Genomic DNA, 5,397 nt, shown 5'->3' with positions numbered 1-5,397 from the left:
CAGATGCTAATTATCCAGATTTGTAGCAAAATACCAGAAGTGCACGGCCCCAATCACCAATTTCAACAGATCTAAATCGAGGAAGCCTAGTTTTCCAAATTTTAGGGTACCTAAGAAGTACAGGAGGCATTTGCTCTCCTCAAAGCTCCCAGGTGCCGAAGTGGGTGGGGGTGGGGAGGCCGCGCATCTGCGTGAAAAACTGCAACTGTGAGTGAAGCAGGGACACAAAAGTTTAAAATTCACTAACTTTTCAACAGGACTTGGGTTCAACTCCCAAGTCTAGCTGTGTGATCTAAGCAAGTCGTTTAACCTCTCTGAGACTTGGCGACCTCATCTGTTAAACGGGGACTATAATAAAGGCCATGTGACCAGGTTGTTTTTAAAGCAGACATGCATATGTCACACGCGTCACAATGCCTGCTCATGCCAGAAAGTGAGGGGGACGGTGACGCAACGCCAAGCAGCAGCCTGCTGCTCCCTGCGCGCAACGCCTGCGCCCTGCAACTACTGCCGCGGGCTTTACACTGCAGTGACCCCGCCTAAGCGGGCGCTCTAAATAAGATACTTGTAGGAAAGACAATTTCAAATATCTTAGACTGATGGCTACAAATAAAAGCTCAAGGAACTGTACCCAGACCTTCCGGGACAACCCCGAGCCATGGCCCCAAGGCGAGAGGGCCCGAAACCCATCTCGTTAACTTGGATTTTAAGAACCAGGTGTAAAATTATCCCTGTGGATTGGAAACATGTTTTCATTATTTAAAACAAAAACAGAAACATGTTTTTATTATTTAAAACAAAAACAAAAACTCTCTCCTTTAAGTAAACGTGACTCCTGCAGTATAAATGTAGCACCAACTTGGCAGACTTAGCCACAGGGCAAATATAGCAAAGACAGTTATAAACGCGCTCTCACACAGCGATCATCAAAGGATTCAGCCCTGATCTGCTGCAGATACTTAAAATCCCATTTCCAAAATACAGGAAAGGCTTATTCTTTCCCGAATACCGTCTTTAAATCACTCCAACAAGAGCGAATCCTGCCTACAACATGTGTGAGGAACCAAAAGTCACAAGTTGGAGCTGCAGCCGGTTGAAACCCGCTTCGGCCCCTATCTGCTCACGTGGCGGCCAGAGCTGCACATCCACATGTGGGCTTCCACATAGGCCACGCAGTGCCAACACTGCCCCCGGGACGCTGCTGGTGAGTACCTCGCTGCTGGTGGAGAAGTGGAGAAGACCCCTGGAGCGCTGAACTCCGCTAATGTGGGTCCTGCAGCCTGTCCACTCTGAGGATGGGCAGGAAGGAACCACAAGGGGTGACTGGTCGTAGGGCCAGCTGCTGCGCAGTCACCAGTCACTGGGGACTCGGTGACAGCTGGGGATGGCCTATGCACCAGATGGAGTCTGAGGACCAAGAGCCTCAGCCTTTACATGAGCAAATGTGAAAAGCACCACGCAGGGAAACCTATCAACCACAACCCACCCCTCCAGTGGGACAGCATGATCTCCATGGCAAGACCTCCTGACTCAGTTTCCATACTTGTTACACTACGGCCTGAAGAGGAACTGAGGCCAGAGCCCTTATGCAAGGGCAGCTATTATGAAGGAACTGGACTTTTACTGTAGTTTCTTCAAGTGCCTGTAAGATGTGCCATCTGGCAAGGACTGTGATTTTCAGATACTGATAACTGAGGGCGGCCTCATACATACTTGTGAAAATCAAGCATCTTATTATTAGCTCACAAAAACGGCTACATTAAACTGAAACCTCAATCCAAGCAAACACTGCCACCGAAAGTCGGGTACCTGCTAATAGCTTACCCACATTAAAACAAGGTTTGTCTGAGGCCTCAACAAAGAAGGCCGGGCACATTATTTACTTGTTAGCTGAGTCAACAAGTATTTATTGTATACATTTTATTTTCTGGGACCATGCTAGGGCACCAGTGGGGAGCAAAAGCACCCCAGTTTCTGCTGAAAACGAGCTCATCACTCTAAACTTTAGAATAAACAAGGAATCCAACTTTTAAAATAAACAGGAAGAGTTGTCTCACTTCACTAGGGAGTGAAAACTGAAACTACCCATATAATTCTCCTTTGAGATTTTGCTAGTGTTTTCTTTTTTTGCATTCTAGAATCACATGTTAATGCTGAATAGTCAATCTGAAAGTTAGGGAAATACTGTAGATCACATGTTTTCTAAAATTCACACTATTAACAAAGAAAATGCACACACTTATTATAAAATAATGGAACTATATTTTTAAAATAATGATCATAACCTAAAGACACCTTTACCTCTCAATTATAAAACTATGATCACATATACTAGGTGCTAGTAAAATTCCTCTCCTAAATTTCAGGTCTCACAATAGCGAGCCCTTCACCCTTATTTCCAAACAAATGGTCAAATGGTCATCCAGGAGGCAAAATGCCCTTGAATTAAAATCGCAAAGCTTCCTGGCTACCTGGCATATTGAGAAATGAATTCAGAACTCAGTATTGCTTACCTTGTAATCTCTGGATACATTTTCTGATGTCACTGAACCTGAAATCTGACTAGAAATTGTAGCAGCTATAAGCTGTTTACACCATTCAACATGCGATCCTGTAGGACTAAAAGAAATTGTGTTATTAACAAATTTTAATACACAGGCTCCAGGTGAGAACAGTGGGTACTTACTAGAGAGATATGCACATTTCTTTTTAGAAAATGAACTTTGATGGCCCTCCCTGGTGGCGCAGCAGGTTAAAGCACGACACTAAGAAGCTAAAGCCACTTCTGCATGAGTTCGATCCCCGCCTGCCCCGGAGGTGACCCACATGGCGCGGCAGACCTCTCCTGACCCGCCTGCTGCTCCCCTCAGCAGTGGGTTTCATGGATCGGCCTGTTCTGCTCCCACTCTGTGTCTGGTGAATCCTTTCAGCACCCCTGCATCTCTGGCCTGTACCCCAGTTCTGTATGCAGAAATAAATTTAAAAAAAAAAAAAGAAAATGAACTTTTATTGGAGACTCATTTACCTTATATTTAATGCAAGAACTGAAACACTGACAACTAGCTCCATGCTGATCTTAAATACATCAACTTTTTTCAACTTTAAGAGTCTAGACATTATAGAGCTGTGCATGACATTCCCTAATCATTGCGTGGAATTGAATTTTACTCTATGACATTGACAGTGAACAGTCTTAACATTTGATATACAGAAAATTAATTATAAGTGAAATATTTATCTTATAGCATTATGCTTTTTAAATGTTTGTTGTTGGTGGTAGTTTTGAATCTAGAAAATAGTGTAATTTCAAGTGAAGCAAAATGACACTTAATGGAACAAAGTTAACTGTGTGATTTTAAAAAGAACAGACTAGAAAATGACGCCCCGTGGGTGGTCATGATGCCGCCTTAGGCTTCTATAGGTGATTTGACAACTCGCAAAAGGTTCTTTGGCCTGTTGTTATCTCAGAACCATGGTGTGGTAAGGAGGCAGAACAGGGACCTCTACCCAACTTGCTTCTGACATGAGGAAACTGAGGTACAGAGGTGACACCTGCATCTAGCTGCACCAGAGCCCTTATTCCAGGACAGGGCTCAGCCCAGAGTGCCCAGCAGACTCATGGCGTAGAGGGTGCGCCACCACAGCAGTGTACATCAAGGGTGGCAGCTCCTGCCGGCATGCACCCAGCACTCAGCGCCCACCCACACATGACCTGGCCCAAAGCTCACGGGACCCACTTCACCACCTGGAAGGCTGAAGCCACCAGACTGCAAAGTGGCTGAGCTGTGTTCCCCTGACTCGGGGCCACAAAAGCAAAGCAGGCAGTACCAGCCTTCTACGTCTTCTTCTCGAGGTCTGAACAGCGTCAGGTCAAGCCTGCCATGTTGCCTGGGGGCTGAAATGTGCCCCATTTCTAGCAGGGAGGAGTGGGAGGCATTTGAGCCCTGTCCTGTTAGAGACCTGCTGCCTCTCATCATGCTTCTTGGGGCTGCGCTTCCCTCCTCCAGCACATACCCAGACAAACCCAACAGCAGAGGCCAGCACTGGGGGCAACCTGCAAGTGGCCACCTGACTTCTGGCTCCCCAGTGGAGCACATGTAGGGGCGATCTGGTTCAAGCTCTCCAGGCCCCACCCCTGTGGTGCTCAGGCCACGCCCCAAGCCACCCCCACCTTGGGGAACCCACAGAGATAAAAACTGGAGACAAGAACAAAAGAGCTGTGGGAGCCCTGACCAAAGCCTGCAGCTCTGGGGGAAGGGTTTGGGGGGAGCGGGTGCTGAGCCGTCTGCTGGGAGACCGAGACCTTGCTCAGGGCACTTTTCAGCTGGAGCTCAACTTGTTTTTTGTCACCTGCAACCAGTGAGGTGGAGCCAACACAGCACCAAACAGCCTGCTGGCATGGGTGATAGAGAGGAGGCCTGAATTCAAGTCCCATTTTGTAACCAGCTAGCTCTGTGACCTTGAGCAAGCCACATCCTCTTGCAGGACCGCAGCTTTGTCATGAAGAGAACAGTATTCAGAAGTACGGGGCGGGCCTGCAGTCCAGCGGCTTGGCAGAGCTCCCCCCAGAGACCTGCCAACTCGACCTAGCTAACCCGCCCACCTCCTGTGTTTCCCACATCAGAGGGAAGCACAGCCAGTCACCCAGGCCGCCCGGGTCCCCAAGGGGGATTCACCTTGGTGCCCGCCCCTTCACTCTCATCTCAAGAGCTCATCACGCTAGGGCTCCCGTGGCTGAGTGTCATGACTGTCTGGCCTAGCCCAACCCCCCTCCCCTCCGCCCCCAGACTCCCATAGGTCCGTATCCCTCCTGCAATCTCCAGCCCATCTACGGGCGATGATGCCTCGGTTCTGTCTGCAGCCAACACCGGCATGGGACTCCAGGCTCAAATGCGCCAGTTGCCACTTTGATGCTTGTTCCAGGACCTGCAGCTGGCTGCTGAAAGTCAACCGCCAAGTCTAGAGCTGCGGCCTGCTGGCTTCTTAATCCGGCTCCACTACAGCTCTGCCATGGCAGCACCATTTTGCCAAGAGTACAAACACGGATGCTTCTTGATTGTTCTCTAGTGCCCAACCACCAGTCTTCAGACACCCAACTGGCTCCCGGAGGCGTCCTTTCCTCCACCCCGCCCAGAAGCAGGCCCGCCACACGGCTCCCACCTGCTGCTCTCTGCTCTGCCCCATCCCTTGCAGTCTGTGGTCCACACAGGGCCATGGAGAGCTCCCTGAAGTCAGCCAGGGTAGGCCACTCCTCTGCTCCCAAACTCCCAAGGTTCCCTGACTGTCCACCAGCTGCCCCTGTGACCATGACCACCACTCCTCTCTCCCCGCTGTCTCCTTCATTCCTGCTGGTGACACTGGCCTCCCTGATAACCCTTGAACTCGTCACTCTCCTCT

The 5,397-nt window shown here is 49.3% G+C and overlaps 1 protein-coding gene across 4 annotated transcripts in view; it reads right to left on the bottom strand.

The window, feature by feature from the left end:
- The window catches only part of MTMR1 (myotubularin related protein 1), a 33,279-nt gene extending 30,639 nt beyond the window's left edge, over positions 1 to 2,640 (bottom strand). For all 4 annotated transcript variants that reach the window (XM_004685865.2, XM_012727130.1, XM_012727131.1 and 1 more), the window contains exon 1: positions 2,514 to 2,640. The gene's annotated coding sequence lies outside the window, so the exon portion shown is untranslated. The remainder of the gene's footprint in view (positions 1 to 2,513) is intronic.
- Between the last annotated feature and the right edge of the window lie 2,757 nt (positions 2,641 to 5,397).

Source organism: Condylura cristata, unplaced genomic scaffold (assembly GCF_000260355.1).
Source record: "Condylura cristata isolate star-nosed mole 26May11 unplaced genomic scaffold, ConCri1.0 scaffold00019, whole genome shotgun sequence".
Lineage (NCBI taxonomy): Eukaryota > Metazoa > Chordata > Mammalia > Eulipotyphla > Talpidae > Condylura > Condylura cristata.
The sequence above is the reverse complement of the archived record's forward strand: the minus strand, read 5'-3'. Positions and strand labels throughout refer to the sequence as shown.